The following is a 22,638-nucleotide window of genomic DNA, read 5'->3' on the forward strand; positions in this document are numbered from 1 at the left end:
CCTACGCAATATTTCAAATTTATTTTCATTGACAAGGATCATTTTTCTTATTTTTCAAAATCCAGTTTCAATTTATTAGTTTCTTCTTCATATTTATATCCAAAATCACCCACTTTTTCATATTCACCCTTTAGTTCGTCTAGTTCACATTGAAGGGCAGATTATTTGTCCTTGTGGTTCAAGAACTACATTTTATCTCTTTTGCATCTTTAGCTCCAGCTTCACGTTCCTCCATTGAATTACTAACACATGAATTAAGTTTGGCCTTTTTTTTTTGTTCCAGCAAGTCAACTTCATATTTGTGACTTATGTTATTTCTTCTAATTTTATTGTTAGTTCTTCAATTTGTATTCCAAAAGATTGAACTCTTTTTACGTGCGTGTGTTTTTTTTTTTTGTAACTCGTCGAGTTGCAATTCTAATTTTTGCACTTCCTCCTTCATGTCCTCTATGTGCTTCTCGAACTCTTGTGTCGTCCTGTCTTTGTCGGAACATTCTACTTGAAGATCAGCGAGTTGATGCTCGGGATCGTAATTCAATTTTTGGTCGTTAGCAGTAATAAGCTCACGTAACTTCACTTTTGAACTTGATCTTGTTTGGTCTTGATTGTGTTTTCGTGGTGCTTGTGGTGTTCTAAAAGTAATCGTCACGTTGCTTGCATTTTTAGTGCACATTGATACACTGCACTCTGCACAGGCAATGCTTTTGTTGTCATGAAATCTCTCTAACTTTTCAGTAACAAAACCTTTTATTTTATTATTTAATTTTGGATCATGCGCCCCTGGTGAAGATACATTATGTGTTCTCTTTACCTTTATTATGCACACGTTTTCCTTTTGCTCTCAATTTTTCGATCATCTTGTGCTGTTCTATATATTGTGTTCTTATGTTCTTCGCATATAAATCCTGTCGATTGATTTTATCTTTCAGTTGAGGTACATGTTTAATTCTTTACCTGTGATTATGATGAACAACCTCAGCGTATTTCCTTTCTCTTTTTTTTTTTTTTTTTTTTTATGGATTTCTTGATAATCTTTTAGAAGTTGCTCGTTATATTTGGAAAGCTTTCTCACTTCGTCTTCAGCTGTTTCCTAACGGGATTTTTCTTCTTCAAGTTTTTCTGTAATCATTTTTTCTAAACTTCTCCATTTATTCTGTTCTTCTTCGAGTAATTCATTACGTTTCGGTATCTGGCTATCTTTTCCTTTAAAACATTTTATTTTATCAGAGAGTTCTCCTATTTTCAAACTTGCTTCATTTAAGGTAACTTTATGAATTTCCGATTGATGCTTTAACATTTGATGTAAGTCTTCTATTGCTGTTTCACGTTCTTTCAACTGTTCATTAAATTCGTTGTTTAGCATATCCACTCGAGAAATTTCGAGTTCTTGAATATCGTTTCTTCTTTTATAAATTTGGCTTATTTTCTCTCGCCTGCTGCTACATGTTGCTGTCATTTTATCAACTTCTTTCTTCTTTTTTTTTCTTTTTTTTTTTTTTAAACTTAAAATCTTGATTTAAGGTTTGTGTTTCACTATATGATTTATTATTATTAACTAGTTCAACATTATTCTCAGTAGATTTTTTTTCGCGTGATTTTTATACTTATTTAAATAGTTTAACATGAGCAAATGCATCGTACGTCAGATATACCATTTTTAATAAATTGTCGCCTTTACAACTCGAGTTACCTCTGAACGAGTCGCATGATTGATCAATAAGCCATGAGTAATTATGCAAATTCAGTTTTTTTTCATCTATCTATCTGAATATTATAGCAAAGACTTTACGTTGAATATTTTATTAAAATTGTAAGTTTTTCATAAACGCTTCAAAATCCACAGTCTATTGATCAACTCCTCTATCCTTTCTCTTTCTCCTCACTAAAATAGATAAATTCTTAATGTAGTTTGTGGATAATATTTTTTTTTTTTTCTAAAGCAAATCACATTTATCATCTGATATATTTTTTGAAATAATTTCTGTCTGTACATTTCCTTCTTTTCTCTTACTCCTCTTTCTCTTTCTAATGAATTCTTTTTATTCCGTAAAATAGTTTTTGTATATTCAATTTTGTTAAGTGCAATCCTTATTTCTGATAACTTACTTTTATTAGATAATTCTTGTGAATCTTCTACTACATCTTCCATATCATTTTGAGTGCGGCTTCTACCTTCAGTAAATTTAATATCTTGAACCGTATCATTAATTTCAATAGCTCTTTCGGTATCAAGTAAATCACACTTATTATTCAATATACCTTTTGAATTGATTTCTGTCTCTGTAGTTTCTTCTTTTGTATCTTCTTCGAGTTTTCTTTGTTCTTCTAATCCACCCTTCTCATTTTGTAGGATCTTCCTTGTATCTTCATCTTTTTTAACTTCGACTTTATCCGATCTCCTAGGTCTGCCTCTATGTTTCGCTTCATCAGTTGCTATTACACCCGTTACTGCATTATCATTTTCTACAGATTTATACCTATCGCTATCACTAGCTGTGTTCGTTAAAAGAACTTCCCTTCGTTGACGAGTATCAGTTGTTTCGTTTTCACTATCTGAAATTGATTTTTGTTTAACACCTCTTTTTTCTTCTTTGGCAAATTTATTTTCTATATTTTCCGATGCCTTTTGTTTATTAATTATTTCAGACTTGTCTTCGATTAATTTCGTCTTTAAAGCGCTTCGCAAAATTTTATTTGTGTTTGATTGTCTGGTTTGATTATAAACAATTTCTTCAAATTTTGGCGAAGTAGCAGGCTTTGCAGCAACATTATAACGACTGCTCCGTTTACTATTATCTAACATAGATGGAGATGGATTCTTGTCATCTTTATTCTCTAAAGACTTCTCTTGTGTATTAGCATCTAAATTTCTCGACATAAGATCTGCTGAAGTTTTTGATTCTGTAGTGTCACACGCATTTTTCGCTGTCATCATTTGGTCTTCTTCTATAAGCAAATGTTCATTATTGTAGGCATTATCTCTTGCTTTTTGTATGGATTCTAATGATATATTTTGTTCAACGTTGTCTATTGATTTTGTATCATTTTCAGCAGTTGATTTACTAACTGCTTCTAATTCCTTCGTTTCAATTTGGTTTTCTTTATTTGTATCGCCGTCCAAAATATTTCTCATTGAAATATTATCCTTCTTGTTATGATCTTTTTCTGCTTCTCCTAAACTTTTACTTTTTTTGTCAAACCATTCTTGTAAATTTTGAGTATCTTGTGACGAAGATGGTGACAAATCATTATACAATACTGCAATATCTTCTTTCCTTCGTTTCACAGACTCTTTCTGGTATTCTGTTGAGCTATTGACATCAAACATTAAGTCTGTTTTAATGAAAATATAATCCTGTGAAGCGGTGTCAATTGATACTTTCTTTTCATTAGAATTTTCTACATTAGACTGCAATTCTTTTGAAAATTCTTTCAAAACCATTTCTTCATTTCCTACAGTAACGTCTGTATTCTCCAAGCTTTTGTTCAAATTATTAGAAACTAAACTACCCTGATAACTCCGACTAGTCGCTGCTTTAATAGTCTCCTTTAACAGTTTTCTTAACTTGATTTCGTTCTGCTTCTGCATAGCGTCTAGTATGGCCCGAATACTTGGATCCACACCAGTAGCCATAGGGCTAACACAAGATGTGTCTTCTGATTTTTGCTCATAGTGGTTATTGTACTGTTGTTGGAGTCTGTACTAGCGAAGCTATTGCGACGAGTACGATAATATTTAAAAGAATCCAGTTCTTTACCTGAATATTCTTCTTTTCGTGACCAGTTTCAATTTTGGTGATGACCGTAGTCCGCTTTCCGTAGAAGTCGTTTTCACGCAAAGTGAGCTGATCTGCAGAGGTCCGCTGATCCCTCAATCTTCAATGATGCACGTATGCCGAAATGCGTAATTTCGTTTTCTTGAAGTTGATGGATCCTGGCACGGATCGCCAAAATATCACGTAAAGTTGGTACTTGGGTTGCGAGAGAAAAGAAAGCTGAGTCGTAGCCCAACTATTAATTCTCTTTTATCGAACTTTATTATGACTTTGGCACTTACAATAGAATAACGTTGAACAGAGAAAGGGGTGTTGTACAAGAACAGCAACTAGAACGAGAACTCCCCGGGCTGGATGAAGTCTCGGCTTATATACACCCTGGCTTGGGGATGTTGGGGGGTTTGGTGTGGATTCCAAGGAGTCCGAAAGTCGGGGTTGGGGCCTTATGTCTGATGGGGACTAAGATGCGTCGCGGCGTTGGCGTCCGACAGTCGGGAGTCGATGTCTCTTCTCTGAGAGGTAATTGGTGTCACAGGGGGTTCGGTGTGGATTCCAAGGAGTCCGAAAGTCCGGGTTGGGGCCTTATCTCTGATGGGGACTAAGATGCGTCGCGGCGTTGGCGTCCGACAGTCGGAAGTCGATGTCTTTTCTCTGAGAGGTAATTGGTGTCACACGGTCAACGGGACGAACTCTCCATCTAACAAAGGCATTAAGTAATCCTATAGCTCTCCTTAAAAGAAAGATTTGTAGCGGCACATGGCAGTAAACATTCCAACGGTTTCTGTCCCGTAGCTCGCCACACGCAGATCCTATTCTCCGGGCAGGATGTTTACCAGATGTCGACGCGTCTCCACAGTACGTGATCGGCTAGCCCGAGGACCGTCATAAACACTAATATCTAGTTACCTAAAATCCTTCAACAGATACACAGTCTTTGTCCCAGTTACGGGAAGACAGGAGAGACCTATTTTTCCACGAACGACGTCTCCCACTAGCAACCCTCCCTCAAGGGCGGCTAGCATCCTTTTCTAACTACCGATATGGAGATTGGCCAATTAGCAGCAACGTCAATTTCCCTTACTTTCCGAACGTAGGATGTCCCCGACGAATCCGATGATCTCGTGTCCTTAGACACACCCCGTCATATTTTTCCTCTGAGGTATCACCGGGTCGGAAAGTCTCTCTCTCTTGCGGTCTCATCGACAAAAAAGGATTAACTCCTTACGGTCAGCGAATATTAACACAGAATCCGACTTAGATTTTTTGCGAGTGCGTACGACTACCGTCCTGTTGTCCGCGGATTCGTTATTGAACCTAGGATCATTGTCATTAGTCTCTCGAATATCTAATAACCACGGTTACTTGTCCGGTTCTATGGTAATCGTATTTGCACTAGTCAATGTCTTCTCTATTGCATAACGACAACGTGTAACCCAAACGAAGATTCCTTTCACGCCCCTAACCCTAATTCTAATGTAAACCCGACGTATATATATATATAAATAAATAAATAATTATAAATTAATATTACCTATTATTAATAATAATTTAATTATATATCTCAAGATAATAAAATATTTATAATTTATATCAATTTTTATATATAAATATTTAATTATATATAATACATTTGTTTCAATTTAAAGTTAAAATATTTATATTTATATTTTAATTTTTTTATAAAATTAAATATATGTATAAAGATTTTAAAATTAATATATTTAAAATTAATAATTATATATTGATATATACTTATATACAAGATAATTCAATTTTTATCAATTTTATTAAAAAATTTTATTTTATTACGTTAAATATTTATAAATTATTTTAATTTAATTCTCTAATTAAATTATTATTAATTAATTATAATAGCAATATTTATAATAGTATTGTTAATTTTTTATTTTTATATTTTAAAATATATATATAATATACGTATCCATTATGTATTTCCAATGTACGTACAGCAGATACTCACAGGAAAAACCAACGAGACTAATAATAAAATCAATGAATTAGAAAAAAAGGGCTATAGACAAATATCTTATAATATACCGTGGCATAATCTGCAATTTATTATAAAATAATTGATCCGAGCAGTATCAGTTATAAAAGAAGATGGCTGAATATGATAGACACTGTCGAATACTAATCAAATATAATCATTTAGTTAATCTTTAAGATTTAAGTTAAGATACATCTTTGAGGAATCAATAAGTCTTTCGCTAATAGCCTAATAGATCTCTTGATAGATCAAACGAAGAAATACCTAACCGCGATTACAGCCAATTGGTACATATTATTCGATACATAATTAATATTTGTATCACGTACAGCGATGCAAGTGGTATTGAAGAAAATAGCCATTTTATGTTACAACTATAACGAGTAAATTTACTCGTTTAACTTGAGAGGAATTAAAAAGGTACCTGACTTTTAAATAAGCATTAAATAAGAAATTTAAATATCGCAGACGGTGATGTAGGTGTTATTCAAGAAAAGAGAACATTTTATTTTGTAATTAGCACGAGTAAATGAACGAATATCGATAATATAATATAATGATTAATATGAATTTTATCTGGCTGATTATTTAAATACCATAACATATTTCACAGTAACGTCATCGACTGCCGTTAGGCTCTTTTCTCTTTTTGTTCAAACTAATTGATAGTCGAAAACTAGTATCAAGGAGGTGTGAATTTAGTCTTAGTTTGTAGAAGCTATTAAAATGATAAAAATGGATACCGTATTAAATCGTCGAAGGCGCCAATTTACGATAAAAATTAAGAAATTGTTCAATTTGATTTTGTTATAATGGAAAACCCGTCCTTTGCTATGTCAAGAGATCGTTAACGTTTGATTGACATCTCGACACCTTGTCAAGATATATAAAGAACGCGGAAGTCGCGCGCGAGCTCTTTCGTGCCTGAAATTCCGGACAGTGAACATCCAAGAAGAATTTAAATATAAGGTAAATAAAAAAAATATCAAATAACAACATTGTAACTAGTAATTTATAACGTCTAAGCCATTAATTTACAATACTTGAGAAATTAATTTATAATATTTAAGCTATTAATTTATAACATTTAAGCCATTAATATATAACATATAAGCAATTAATTTATAACGTCTAAACTATTAATTTATAACATTTGTTGAGATATGTATAATTTTCTGTGTTGGACTGGGTTAAATGTGTAGTAGAGATACTTGTAAGTGAATATCAGCGTGTGGATGTATGTGTGTGCGCGGCGTCTCGAAAACAGATGAATGTAAACTGTTCAGTCGGTTAACAGTCGGGTATAGAAGAAAGTGCTGAGACGCGTGCAAGTGTGTATCGATGAATATATAAGAAATCGTCCATGAAATAAATATATTACTATTTTAAAATTAATGCTCAGTATAAATTTAGTGTTCTTATAACATTATTTCGGCTTCAAAGATCCACAATTCTCAACAACATTTGTGCTATTAATATATAACATTTAAGTTATTAATTTACAACATCTAAGCCATTAATTTACAACATTTGAACTGTTATTCTATACATTTAAGTTATTAATTTATAACATTTAGGCTATTAATTTACAACATCTTAGCCATTAATTTATAACATTTAAGCCATTAATCTAAAACAATTACATCATTAATTCTTAACAGTTATACCAATAATTTATAACAACATTCTCCCATTAATTCAATGTAATTATGCTCTTAATTTATAACAGTTGTACCCTTAATCGGAAGTAACTCTAACATTCATTGATTTTAATCAATACCATAAATTCGTAGTGAGTGAATTAAAGATTTCTTTTGCTTTATTTTATTAACGAAATCTATCAAGTCTTTGAAGTGCTAATTCATTTCCATATAGCATTATATTTTAACTCTGAATACAGTATTCAATTTCCAATTTCACTATTTCGTATAAAATCTGTGGTAACACAGAGTGTCGATGTATGTAACGATATATGGTATAACGTTATAATGTATTTCTTTACATGATATAACTTTATAACGTATTACGTTATATGGTATGACGTTATAACGTATTACGTTATATGTTATAACGTTACAACGTATTACGTTATATGGTGTGACGTTATAACGTATTACGTTATATGGTATGGCGTTATAACGTATTACGTTATATGGTATGACGTTAGAACGTATTACGTTATATGGGATGACGGTATAACGTATTACGTTATATGGGATGACGTTATAACGTATTACGTTATATTTTATAACGTTATAACGTAATACGTTGTATGCTATTGTATGCGTTGTATGCGTTGGCGCACTTCCTCGAGATCGCGTCTCCCCACGAACGTGCGAATTTACATATTTAACAATATATATATGGCGGGTTAATGTTGAAATTTTGGGTGTTTGGGCGTTAATTTTAGTTTCTTTACATTTTTTTCCTTTAGGAATACCTGCACTTTATCATTTATGGAAGTTTTGTTAACAGAAACGAAAAATTTAGAAAAGATATGTATAATCAAGGAATCTCAGGATAACACACTTAGACTGCAGATTTTTCTGTATGCAAAAGTAAGTCAAAGGAAGAGGATGAAGTTTTCTTGTATAAGGCTTTGTTTCTGCTTGAGCTAGCTTACAATGAAATACGTTCAGTGTGACAGAGTATCTACAACTATTTCAAACTTTAGCTTTAAATAAAAAAAGTTTACGCTCAAAAATAAGCTGGAAAAATGAAAAATGTTTTTTTTTCTTGTTTGACGTCTTATCCTGTCTGGCGGTATGGAATTATTCTGGAAAAGCCTGTATATGTACAGAGTATATAAAAAATACACTTATTTGACCGGACCACCCTAATTCTACAACTCTAGATGATACAGTTTTACAAACGTCTACTCATCGCGAGGACCAACTTGCCGACTTTTCAAAATAAGCTATGAGTCGCAATTGAACCGTTTTCTGGAGAAATGACGTTGAAATTTCATTGGGTCTTACATCGAGATTATTCGCAACAAGTTTATATTTCGCAGTCAGGTAGAAAGTAAGCAATGTGACATCACCGAGAAAACAACAAGTTTTCGTTAGCAGGTGGGATAGCCCGTGATAAACAGAATGGAGCAATCAGCGTGATTTCACATTATTACAGAATTATCTACTGCGTGAAAAAAGACTTTCAAACAAAGATTCTGATTTTATTAGCTTTCTTTTAGAATAAATAGAAAATAAAATTTGTAAATAACAATTAATCTCATTATTTTAAATAATATATCTAAACTTATTGAAATTGCAAATAATTTATTTCTGTCTTTTAACATTTAAACAATTATTTAAATGAAAATTTATTTAATAGTATGGCAACTAGTACGCAACACATTTTTGGAACAACGAACAATTCGATAGTCGGTAATAGAGATAGATGGCAAAATAATTGGATTTATTGATAAAATGAGGATTAAATTGATTAAAATGTATACAAATCCTACATATACAAGAATAATATCTTGCACATCATGGTATCCAAATATACTTTCCCAGTAAAGTTCCATTTGATCCTCGTGCTAAGTAGCATACGGTGCCAGCAAACGTCAATTTTTACAAAATTTTGCACGAATCAATCGATCCAGAGGCTCCGATCCTCCGAAATCACGCTAGTGGACACTTATACGCCCTGACACTTTTTATACATGCTGTACATAAAAATATATGTATCGAAAGTGTTGTTATTTCTATACTCAGAGGTAAGATCAGAGTAGTTATTATTTTATTGAATGGATAAATCTATTACACCGTTCTAAGCCAAAAAAAGCCTTTATTGCACACGCTTACAAAAACTAGGGATAAAAACAAAAAAGCATCTTAAGCCTATCGATTAAATCTATCGATTGTAACTAGCATCATCCTCTAGTTACTATTTCTTATCACTAACGCATCTGCATATGGATGGCGAGCACGAACTCACGTTGTCATTTTCAACAGAAACTTTGATACAAAGTACGCAGATTTATGTATAAATACATTACGGTTGAAAAATTTTTGAATATTTACTACTGTATCTGTTATACTTGATCGTTAACACCTATTTTTTTCGCCTGCCTAACTTACTATCCTCAAAACGTTATCAGATTATACATTTTGTTCGGCTGATAAAATGGAATTTCTTGGAATTTAGAGCTCCCTTTACATTCACTTGTTATTGTACGAGTATTTTGCTCGTTCACCAGCCGTTCACTCATTTTATTTTGCAATCGTGACAATTTGATGCTGCTTCTCCACTCTGTATAACGTGTTACCTACAAACACCGATATGTATATAATCTGATGCATTAATTACTATACGATACACCATGAGAACGTTAATACACGCAAAACGAAATAGATAAACAGTATCTGCTAAAATTATAGCTATAATATATAATATAATATATAATATAATATAATATAATATATTTTTGTTACAGTCGACTTCTCCAAAAGTCAAAAGCTTGTCTTGTTATTGGCACGTACCGTAAACACTCGACTAATTGCGTATTTCTTAAAGCTATATTTCTCCTCTTTACAACTTTTTTACGAGATTAGTTTGAAATCAGCCCAATTGATAAACCATTTCAATTTTCAATCTCCTATATTCAAAATTTATTATAATCAATTCTATTTTAGTTTTTGCTATCAAAGGAACATAAATTGGAAGTTGAAACAAAAAACATGGGTTCTAATTAAATATTACTATCTGCTTCTATTCTTAATCGTTACGAATTATTTATACATTATTACCAATTATCAATTGTTTATTATACATTGCTCGTTGCATTCACCCTATTACCCCTACACTTCCGTATCATCAACCATATTGCTATCTTCGAATAATTTTCCTCAAACGCAAAATCTCCCACGTACCTAACCTTTTAATTTCAAAGCTAATTAATTCACGGACATCTTCGATCTTTAACAAGCGTGTATCCTACCAATGATTAGCAGTTACTCTTCATTAATTCATTAATTCATTGATTCAATCTGTAACGCTTCGAGTATGTACATCGCATGTCGTATCATTGTATCGGTATTGTATCTGTTGATTCGAAAGATAGCTGGTTACTCAGGTGGCTAAATTGATCTCGCCATAGACGAAACTTATTTGTGTATCCATCTATGTATATATAAAAGATATACACAAGCAAACAGATAAGGCAACCGAGAATCAATGGATTCAATAGCCGGTAAATATTTACAAAAAAAGGAGATACCGCCGATTTTGACATTTTTTAAATATTTTGTTAATGTTATCAGTTTGAGTAAGATTTTATTCGAGGATTGCCGTTCATTAAAAAGTTAATATCAAAAAAGTTCAATGAGTCATTTGCATTTAAGAGAGTGTACTTAGTCAGATTCTTAGTAAACACTTATCCAACAGCCGATCGTTTAGTCATTTTCGATTCGATTATTCGTGTTCGATAACGTTTTGCAGAAGAAGATTCGATTCAATGTTTGTAATATGTCGTGTATACAATTTTAATAATTACATTCGATAATTGCACAAAAATCGGGACTGAAACGTTACAATTATGGATACGTAGGAACGACTCTATTCCTCAAAATTGACAACGCGAATGAAAGAGAAAGAGAGCCTCGTTAAAGGCTGGCGATAAGTTGAAAGATTCTTATTTGCGATTTTTGATCAATGAAATTGTTGCTAATATGTTTCTTGCGTTTTACTGGTTAAAATGACACCAAACACGATAAAATTTGGAACATATTTGCTTACTTAATAATTGATAATTAAATATTATTCATATTATATCATGTTTGATCTTATTTTAGTCGGGGAAATCCTACAAATGCGTTAGTGGAAATTTAATTTTAAAAAGTCTAAAATAAGGCAATTTTCAGTTTTGAATGATTACTCGGATACATTGTCTGAGCGATAACTGATAATATTGTATCATGTTACACTGCTCGATCGCAATGGACCGCCAAACTTCCGTGATACCTCAGGGAAATCTGCCCTTCTCAAAGTGGACACGACGGCTGTGTAATTACGTAGAGGACATTTTCGTGCAATTATCGAATGTTTGTACTAACCGTTTAATTTTTGTTCCAAAATTCTTATTCTTTATATTAGATGAATAATTCAAATATCTCACTGTGAAGTACCTGTGTTATTATTGATCGGTGTTTTATAATTATAGTAAACAACGAATACTGAATAACGAAGTATTTTTCGGTTAAGGATTTCTTTCGTTATTCATAATTAATAATTATTATACATAGCAATTTCGACAAAGTAACGAAGATGTAGAGTCGAATTCGAGTACGATAAGTAGTCACAGAAAATTTATCTTTTCTCCAATTGATTGCGTCTCCTAGTTTAATGGTGTTTTATAAACGGACCGCTTATCTTGAAAATGGTAAATCCATTTTCCTTTGTTTCGGAATATTGAAACATTACGTTCGATTGGACTATTTTACTACGTTTTATGACCTTGAGTGACCTTAAATGACCGCGATATTTAAATCCGTCTTCAAAAGAGCAACAATGGGACAAATAGGTATTCAAAACTACACGGCTACACTTAAAAAAAAACGAAGCCTATTAAAGTGTTCTTTAAAACTCGTAAACGCGTCCATCTGAGAAAAACATTTTCCATCGCGTAATAGCCTCCTCGAAACCAAACAACTTTTGTTTCAAACATTTCCCTGCGTCTCAAAAAATTGAAAGAATTATTCAGGTGGTTTGTTGTTGAAGACTCAGCCTGTATATCCCCAAAATTCCATGTAGTTCTGATTGTTAGGCAAACTGATATTGTGATCTAACACGAGTCAACCTCATCAAGGGGCGAGAGGGAGGGGGTGTTAATAGACTAAACACAGAAGTATTCGCCTCTATATGTACCTCTATTCGCTATTTTGAACATGAACAGAAAGATAACAGTACGGAGTGGGTGAGAAAAGCATTAAGAATTTTGATCCAGCATTTTTTAATCTCTTTATTGTGACATGAAAACTACGGAAAAAGTAATTTAAAAAAGCGACCAGATATCAATGACCTACGAAAAAGATAAAATTCATCCGGACAGAAAGAAGCAAGAAAACTATTTAACGTTTCATCAGAGAAAAAGAATCGAGGAAAAGGCTTGGTTATTGATCTTGTGAGACAGGAACGTCATAAATGCTAGTATAGGTAATCTTGCAGAAGTTGTTAAGAATCTTTATCGTAGTTTGGTATGAAAAATATCGAATAATTTGGATTTCGAATCACATACAAATTAAGATGCAGGGGAGAGTCGCACAGTACCTTGTGCTAGAGTTGATAAAAATGAAAATTTACAAAGTGACTTTATAGCACAAATGGAACTTGATAAAAGTAGGAAAATTAATTTTATGAAATTCAATAATACGAATTGACGAATTGACAATGTGCAAGAATAGTAATGTCGGAATTTGTAGGAAACGAAAAATTGTCGTCCAGTACCGATCAATTATTTAATTATTTGATCTTTTGCTCTAAATGGTTAATAATATTTAAAAAAGTCCTCTAGATGTCAGTATACATATTCTTATCCAAATTTGATTTTTATGTATATCGTATGGAAAATACTTAATATTTTCTTGATCTGCGCATTCGACGTGTGCCCAGACTTCACATTCGTCGTTTTTGAAACATTGAAAGCTTCAGAGACCTGTCTTTGGGCCATTTTATTTTTGAGGAGTAGCTTCGAAGCCCCATTCATGTTCTCCTCTGACCATTTCTCTCTTTTCTGTTTTGGACTTTCAGACATTTTCCTATGGGAAAAGATAGAAGAAAAATTAAACGGACACCTTCTAATTTAGTCTCAGTTGCCAAAATATTGAACTTACAGGTAAAAGAAATTCGGTCTATGACTAAATCATCGGTATTGGACGACAAATACGTTGAACAAATACGTTTTAGATTATAATGTATATAATATACAAAGGAAATTATAAAAGCGGGGCGAATAACTGGTAATTACACTTAATAAATTAGATATAGTATACATTAAAAAACATTTTACTTACCTGAAAAACAACATGTCAACTCTAGAAAATAATTTTTAATTTTCGAAATATCAATGTATATGTTTGACATATCAGATCAATGTGGCTCCGAAATATGTTACACGGAATTGTTCATTTTCATTTGTTTGTTCCAATAAAAGCGCTAATATCTGGTGAAAAATCCTATGTATTTAGAAATTAACAGAAATGTTAAGTGAGCTGTTATTTTGCCCGCATTGTATTTCTTACATGTAATGCCTGTTACACGTTTTATCTTTAAAATAGCAAACTCATTATTTACTCGAGATTTATTCCTAGCGCACAAATATTTTTCAATAGAGCGATGCAAAGTTTTACTGTATCTCGGATCATCACAAGTTAATAGAAATCTTGAAGATTCGATTTCACCTGCTCAAAGTGACTTTTGCAGGCAAAAGAAATTGTTCCTCGGATACTTTAATATTTTTTACTAAATTTCATCAAAAATAGAATTTTATTTGCTAATAGAAGATAACTATGTTTTGGTACTCCTACAGAACAATATCACGACATTCGCTAAAATTACAAATATTGTACAGTATATTCACTACAAGGCTAATTGAAATAGCTTGTAATCTAACATATAAGAATGCTACTTGCAAAGTATCTTTGCTAGTAACAGTTTAAAGTAGAGAGATATTCCTAAAAAATCATATATTTTATACATATATGTACGTAGTATATACAGTGGATATAACTATCTTTCTGAATTTATAAAATAACAGTATATAATAATAAACAATAATAATAATAAAAAAATAATATAATAATAAATAAAAATAACATAATAATAATAAATTTATAGAATAACAATATTCCAATATTTATATTTTTCCTTGTTGCAATTTTGTAAACCGTCAAAGCGTTTACAACAGAAATTCCCAGAAGGAATTGAATGCCAAGTTTTCTGTACCATTTGATTCCTTTTCTAATTGTGGTGGCATAAGAAACCATTTGATCGGAATAATCTATACCACACTTTCCTTCGTTATATTCGACAACAGCTAGCGGTTTTAATGTAGCGAACAAGCGAAACGAAAGATCATTCTTGAGGCCACCACTTGAGCGATTCGCATTACTAAAATATCGATAGGAGCACCTAGCAGAGAACGCTTGGTACTGCTGTACGCGTGGCCTGACGCAGATTTTTTTGAAAACACGCGTGGCAGTCAATGCGTTAATAAACTATTAAACTACATGTCGTGAAGAAGTATCCCCTTTATGAACATTTATTAATAGCTCTAGAGTTGATAATATTAGCTTGAGGAAGTTCTGTATGTACGTGTAATTGATAGTACTCGCGTACACCTGTGCGTGTAAAACGTTTCAAGTTAATAAAGAGAACATGATACACGTGGAATAGGTATGAATAAAAATTACAAGAAGCCGGAGAATATTCTAAAACATATGCCATGATAAAATATAAATTGTAAAGAGTTATATGTTATTATATATTAAAATTATGCTTAACAAGCAGATATTAGCGTAAATATGACGCTGCGTTAATTAAATCCAACAATATTGAGAAAAGAACAAATTGAACAATACCTAGAAATAATTCAGAAAAACACTGTTAGATCAATTTCAAATTGGGTTTTCTTTACTCGATGTCAAACTTAACTCTTACTCGTCTTTTGCATAAACTCTTTTCGTGATATGAAACTTTAGAGTTGACATGCTGCTGGTATTAATTGCACACGCAGAATAAGATTTTCCAAATTGAACCGAAACGATTTAGACAGAAAAATGTAATACTTTCAATATTCATAACAATTATTTATGCATTCCGCGTATAAACCTACCGAATATTTATTACTTACTTCTAGCTCAAAAATATTTGATATACTACTACCAAGCAAATATTAGATTGAAGAGGAAATCATACATGAAAGATGTCACTTTTTTTAATAAAAAGTTCGTTCTCATCAAAGTTTCTGGCAATTTATTACATACCTGTGTACAAAGTGGATTACTTTGTAACATAACTGGAAAGTAACTTTCTTTAGTAATGATTTACGTAATAAATTACGCAAAAAGTAAAAAGAAGATTATATTTTAAATCATATTCTAAGAATAACTGTATTTTAAACGATTTCAAAAGAATTTTGAATTTAAAAATTCGTCAAAAGTACATACGTGCTTACTACTTCGACACGATCTAGGCTAATTATGTGTACTAATGTTTATACATCTTGATAGTAGCTGTATTCAAAGAGCGCGTCGAATCTTTTTATAGTATTTGCCTTTTGATGTATTAAAAGTATTGTAGTAACTGATGGTTTCTTAGAGTAAGGACAAGTGATGATGGTGGAGTTCAAAGTTTAGTGTATTTTAATAAGTGCTATTCAATAACAAAAGGACCGACTACAATATCGTCGCACGCCGACTCACACTCCGTGTCCGCTCAACTCGCACTCTGCTTCTCGACTGACTCTCTGACCGTTGTAGCACTCTATTGTCTTTTGCTAGGCCCACCGCACACGTGTTCTGCAGACGCTCGTAGCCAGGGTCACGTAGGTCTTTTCGGCAAGGCTATTTACTTGAAGGACCCGGTAATGCATTGATGGAGCCGACAGAGCCTCGGCTCTCGCGACATTGTCTGTAGTTAGCTCGACGTTTCTTGGGCCCTTCTCCCCGATACTACAGTATCATTAGAGATATTCTTCTTATTATCGCAAATATGTATTGTTCTGCTCATTACATCGACAAGTGAACGGATTTTAAGCTTCCTATTCTTTTACATTTTCAATATTTCCAGAGTTATTTGTTTTCAGTAGAAAAAATATTAATTCCTGCCACTTTTGAGAGGAATTGTTTAGAAGTGTATCCTGTTTATCTCGAATCGTTCAAATATATCGGGGAAAAAATGAATGACACAAAAATCGAATGACATCGAAAGGGATATACTATTATATTCGTGTGTATTTACTTTGCGTGTATTGTCTTAACATGAAATCTCTTGCGTGTTAAAATATTTCAATGGATATCTCCATTTTTTGTTACATAATCACGCAGCTGACGTTCAGACATCTCTAAAATACTAGAAACTTGCATCTTTCGCACCATCCGCTATCGTAATAGAAACTTTCAAATTCGACAGAGCAATACAAAGCACGTGTCACGTAAAATAACAAAATAAAAGAGGAATTTGAGGTAAAAATATAAAAAAAGAAAACTTTATTATTTTTCTAACATCAATACACTTTACAATCTACTTCCGAACTCTAGGCGTGACTTTCTAAGACTGACTCTTATGATTTTACTTTCGATCGGATCCGATTACTTTCTTTTGTCATCCCTCAACATCCCCACCGTCCATGCATTTGCTAGGCGTCCGGGATCGTTGCCACGTGCTCTTTCTTCTAGAACCTTCGGTGGAAGGACCGTTGGGATGTTGATGGTTCATTAGGCACTTCAGCGATATACATTGTCGCCGAGTGCCGCCACATCTTTATCTCTATCGTCAGTCCGTCGGATTTGAAGTATGCCGGTCGTGACACACGCGAAAAGTGACTGACCAAAAAAGAACTGAATGTTTTGACGACATTAAGAAACTGCAGCCTTGTATTTCAGCAATATCATACCAGCAATAACAAATTTTGAGAAATATCTTTATGTTCTATTCCTGTGGCGTACTTTGGATAACGCTAATCCCGGCGACACACTAAATTTTGAAATCCATACGACTGATTCTACAGAAGCGGGGATTCTACAGCAGCGATTTCGCTTGCACAGTTGTTCATTTAATTTTTGAATTGTAAGAAACCTCAAGTATGTCAGAGGACATAGTGATATTGCTACAAAAGCGACTAGACAAATAGAGAGCTACATGTGATTTTATCGTATTTTTTTAACCCTTTCGCTTCGGCAATCCAGTCCGCCGAAGTACTGTCACTGAACGGAAACGCGCGCCAGAAATACGCACAGTGTGCGTGGCTACTGTATATACGTTTTCCTAAGTCTTAAATAATAATAATTCTTGTAAGAACCGTATACGAAATATCGTTTCACTGTCAATGGATTTAGTAGATTTTTTAGCATGAAACAATATACGATTTTGATGTTGTTTCAACAACGACTAACTTAAAGAAGTGATTAATCCAATATGTCAATAAAATCAAGGGAAAATGTTCTGTCGATAACGAAAAAATATATTAATGACCAGAGATAGCATTTGTATATGCATCATTTTTGTCAAATTTTGTCTTCAAAACACAACTTTGGACAATACAAGAACTAGATATTAAGTTTTTAATGTTTTTAATATTCCTATTTTATCTACTTTTGCTAAAATACATTAAACACATTTCAGTACTAAACTAAAGATCTTTAAACTTAAAAATGACTTTTGCTTATTCCCATGTCACAAACAATTGGCTTTAATAATTATCGATCAATACTCTCTTATTCGTAAGCACATCAGCATATTCGATCCATGCAAATTCACGTAAAATGTTACTACTTCCTGCCTTTCGTTATATGTATCTTAATAAATTGTATCTTATTAAATCTTAATAAATATGAGTCTTAATAAAAAGAAGTTACTTTTTACGTAGACCAAACCTAGTTCTATTATTAAGCGCGTAAGCAGATAAGATGAAGATCAAATACAGGCAAAGCTAAAAAATAACGACTATATATTTTCATGTTTCAGCGTTGAAAACTTATGTGGGTGAAACGATAGAATTGACTGGAGTTCTTCGACAAGAAATGGGCACTTGTTTTTGCATAGACAGCAACAATGTGCCTCCGACAGTCAGCAAACGTTACTCTGTACAAGTTCACTGTATGTATTATTAAGCGCTTATCATAGAGTTATTATACAAATATATTTGCAATTATCATTCTTATATATTATACAAGGTGAATCAGAACACGTGGAAAATATGGCAGAGGTTGATTCTGAATACTGAAATAAGAAGAAAAGTTCATATAACATAATATGCCTAATATGACCTTACGTTCCACTTATAGCTTATTTTGCGATGCTAAACATTACACAGATGAACGATTTCTTGGAAAATAGATAAATCGTGCCGGCCTTATTTCCGGACCAATACGCTCTTCGGATCCGAATCCGTTCGATTATTAAATACGGGGACGTTTAAAATCTCTTACTTATAAAATGTTAGTTGACGTGACGATCAAAATTTTCGACAAATCCGTGTAAGCTGTTCGAACAAGATGGACGATCTATGACGCGACGCATTCGCGTTTCCGTAGAAACTGGAACTGGTCGATTCGAGTAATTTCTCTAAAGATAGGTAAGAAAGTACTGTGACACAAAGCAAGCGTCTACTCGAAAACGTTTATACGAAATTTTCTTCTTATTTTAATGCGCTGAATCAGCCCCTGCTTGCCTGGAAGCCGTACTTTCCACATGTCTCGAACTCTATCATACCCATCCACTAGGTAAACAAAATAAAAACCTGCCAAGCACGAACGCAGTATAGATTGTTTTCACCTGTTCGATTCGTGCTAGATTTGACTAAAATACTCATGCGAAGTTATTGAAAATATAAAATCCGAATTAACATCCAGTTTTCAACAACCTGTCTAAAGATACCGCTCACAAACAAGCTATCATTTCTTGAAACAAATATATAAGATTTATTTACGTTATCAATTTTGTTGTGTGTCGAAATACAGCCTACTCAAAACATTCTATGGACCAAACGAAAAAGTTGTTGACATTGATTGTCAACAAGTCCTACAAACTAGGATCTTTCATATTTCTTTTGCTTTTGATAATTAGACACAACCTCCCGCTAGCCGATGAGTCATTCTGCTATATTTGGCTTATCCTTTGTTATTATACAAATTACTGCCATTGTTCACGGCTGACCTACTAATTCGTTTGTTGACTAGACACTACGTTAGATATTTTAATCAAATAAACTTATAATTGATAAAATACTTCCTATCAGTACAATATATGATCTAAAATTTACACATCCTGCTTCAGGGCGACATATCCAGTGAATTAACGGCGCCTGAACAATCCCTTAAAACGAGTAAATCTATAACTTTATTATCTAATTTCAACCTAATATCCAAAAACTGATCAACATAATTTCACTATGCCCAAAAAGCATCGCCTTACAAATGATATTTACGATATTACGATATTTCTTTGCTATATTAATATAGTATTATTTGTTATAGATCCAGACCACCGACCTCGGCCAGGGCAATCAAAATTCGCCTTCGTCATGGTCAATAACCAATATAATATTAACTACGATAGAAACTGTCATTGTTAATTTAACACTAGCTATCACCGCTATAATACGAATGGCCTGTATACATATTAAATAAACTATAATAAATAACTTATTATTTTTAAATACACCTTGTCTTATTTATCTACACTTTCCTTTCTCTTACGACCTACGTCCACCTTGATCTACGCATTGTCACGTAAAATTCGTGATAAAAAAGGAGGAGCGGAGCAATAGCTTAACTTGACTGTCCTTGAAATAAAGTAAAACCCGAGCGAGAACGTAAAATATCTATTGCGGGTAGCCGCAACCGCCGCTTCGAGCTTTTTGCAATCCACTAGCGATAAAAAGTTCGCGTACAAGGTAAATAGCGGGCAAAAGAACGGTATAAAGCATAGAGTATAGAGTATAGTAGCATCGCAGAAAAAGAAAAATCAACAGCTTGCTCGGTCATTGCGCAGCAACAGATCGAGCAACGATACAAATGATCATGGAAGTGCGTTTCTGCTTCCGGGTCTGTTCGAATTATGACGATTTGTCTTTCTGATCTTTCCGACTCGACCGTTGCACCGTTCACTCGACCATCGACCATAAATTGTTTCGAATTTTCTAGAGAACGGACACTTGAAACTACGTGCTTGCGGTACATTCGATAGCCAGGACAGAGGGATCATTCGTGAGCCTGTTTTCGTCCTGCGAGACGAGAAAATTATTAGAAATTTCCTGATGCAATTGTACGCGGTTTTATGCAACTTTGATTATGCACGTGAACGATATTTGGCACAGAGGAGTAACATTTTCGGGGTAACATTTGCGCACTAATAGGTTCCCACGTAGCTAAAATAAAGCAAAAGTTGCGCGAAATTAACGGATGACAATTGAGAAATTTCTTGGATGAGCTACGTTTATTACGAAATGGTTGGATGCGAGAATCGATATCTGGTAGCATCTAAGTTGTCCGAGAGAGTTTCACGATAAAGGAACAGATCTCTGCCGATACTCTTTATCCGACTATCGTAGCAGATTTGCGTACTTTTGCAAGGTTCTCCAAATTAATACAAATTTCTAACTACCGTAACATCGAGATATTATACATCGTAAGGCAAAGTTAAGGAGAGTGGCGATGACCTCGGAAACGCGAAAAATATCTCAGAAGATAGAATTTTGATGGCGCGAAGGACAAATGTTCGTGATGGTTTTCCCAATAGCGATTCTGATTCTCCCTTGACGCGTCTGCTCGGCGCCACTTCCGGCATCGTGACAACCACCGTAAGCCCTAGGACGCCCTTACAGCCTCCTTTACATCGCATATGCCCTTCTCGCTGTTCATGAAAATCCAATTTGTGAAATTAGACGTTTGCTCGCTTTGAGACAAAGTAAACCGCGTTTCTCACAGGTGTTCGGCAGATGGCGTTGATGAGATATAGTGCAACAAAGTGAAATTTTACGCGCGTAAATCTAACAGGATTATAATGTAACAGAAGCACAACAAAGAGGAAACTTGTGATGAAAAAGGAAGAATATATTACCAACGAAACTCTTTTGCTCCATTTTCTTTCGTAGAATTATATTTCACTTGCGAGTATTATAGCAGGTCTGCCTTTGATACAAAAATCATAAAAGGTTTACGTATCTGCACGTATATTTACGCTGTATGAACGACACTCGAGTATTACACGCATGCATTATCGACAAATAGATCCACGTTCGAGATAAGAGTTCCTCTTTGATACTTTCTTATGGTATAAATAACGAGAAATTATCAGGAAGTATGTAATAACGTTACAGTGAAACTATTCGTACTTCGTTACTTCTACTCGCATGTATAACACATACAACGATATTCTTTGTTGAATCAATAAATAAAATCGCTCCCCAGCGTACGTACAAGACTAGATCTTGAAATATAAGAATCGACGTAACAATAAGACTAGAAAAGTTCGAAATGAAAATAATTCGCCGAAACGGCAAAAAGAGAATACCTGACACAAAAATAACGATACGGTAAATCAGCGTCCCGTTTTAATTTTCATCGATCAGTCGTCCAGTAAGCGAGATGTGTCAAGCAGCAACGGCGACAAGGTAACAGAGACGAAATATTATCGAGTTAACGCACGCGAAGTGGTCGCAGGAATGGTTGACGGGTGCGAGAGTGTAATGCACTTACGTCACGCGAATTTCAGACGAAACAACTGGTGGTGTAACGAAAATTTAGCGTCGCAACCGAATGTGCTAAATATAAAATGGATGGCTGTTGACCGAAAGAAAAATGCTCGACGATACGGTGCCGCCGTTTGTTCTCTTACAAGATTGAACGCCCACGGTCGACCCATTTACCAGACCCTCCTCGTTACACGAAGAGACGAAATCACCAGTGCTATTTAATCGTGCGAGTTATATCACGCGTATCTCGCGAATTATTACACGACAGTGATAATAAGGCAAATCTAATAAAATTTACTTCTCATTAAAAAGTCGTACCAAAACAATTATTTATTAATTGGTTTATTTATTAATTCTTAAGAAGATACATATAAATAAGAAAAAATGGTAAAATTTGATTAGTATAATAAAAGTAATATATGCCTATGATCATTCTA

General features: G+C 33.6%; 1 protein-coding gene across 4 annotated transcripts in view; it reads right to left on the reverse strand.

Moving 5' to 3' along the window:
• LOC117162612 (uncharacterized) overlaps positions 1-22,638 on the reverse strand; it is a 57,473-nt gene that overhangs the window by 32,711 nt on the left and 2,124 nt on the right. The window lies entirely within an intron of this gene.

This window comes from Bombus vancouverensis, chromosome 13 (genome assembly GCF_051014615.1).
Source record: "Bombus vancouverensis nearcticus chromosome 13, iyBomVanc1_principal, whole genome shotgun sequence".
Taxonomy (NCBI): domain Eukaryota; kingdom Metazoa; phylum Arthropoda; class Insecta; order Hymenoptera; family Apidae; genus Bombus; species Bombus vancouverensis.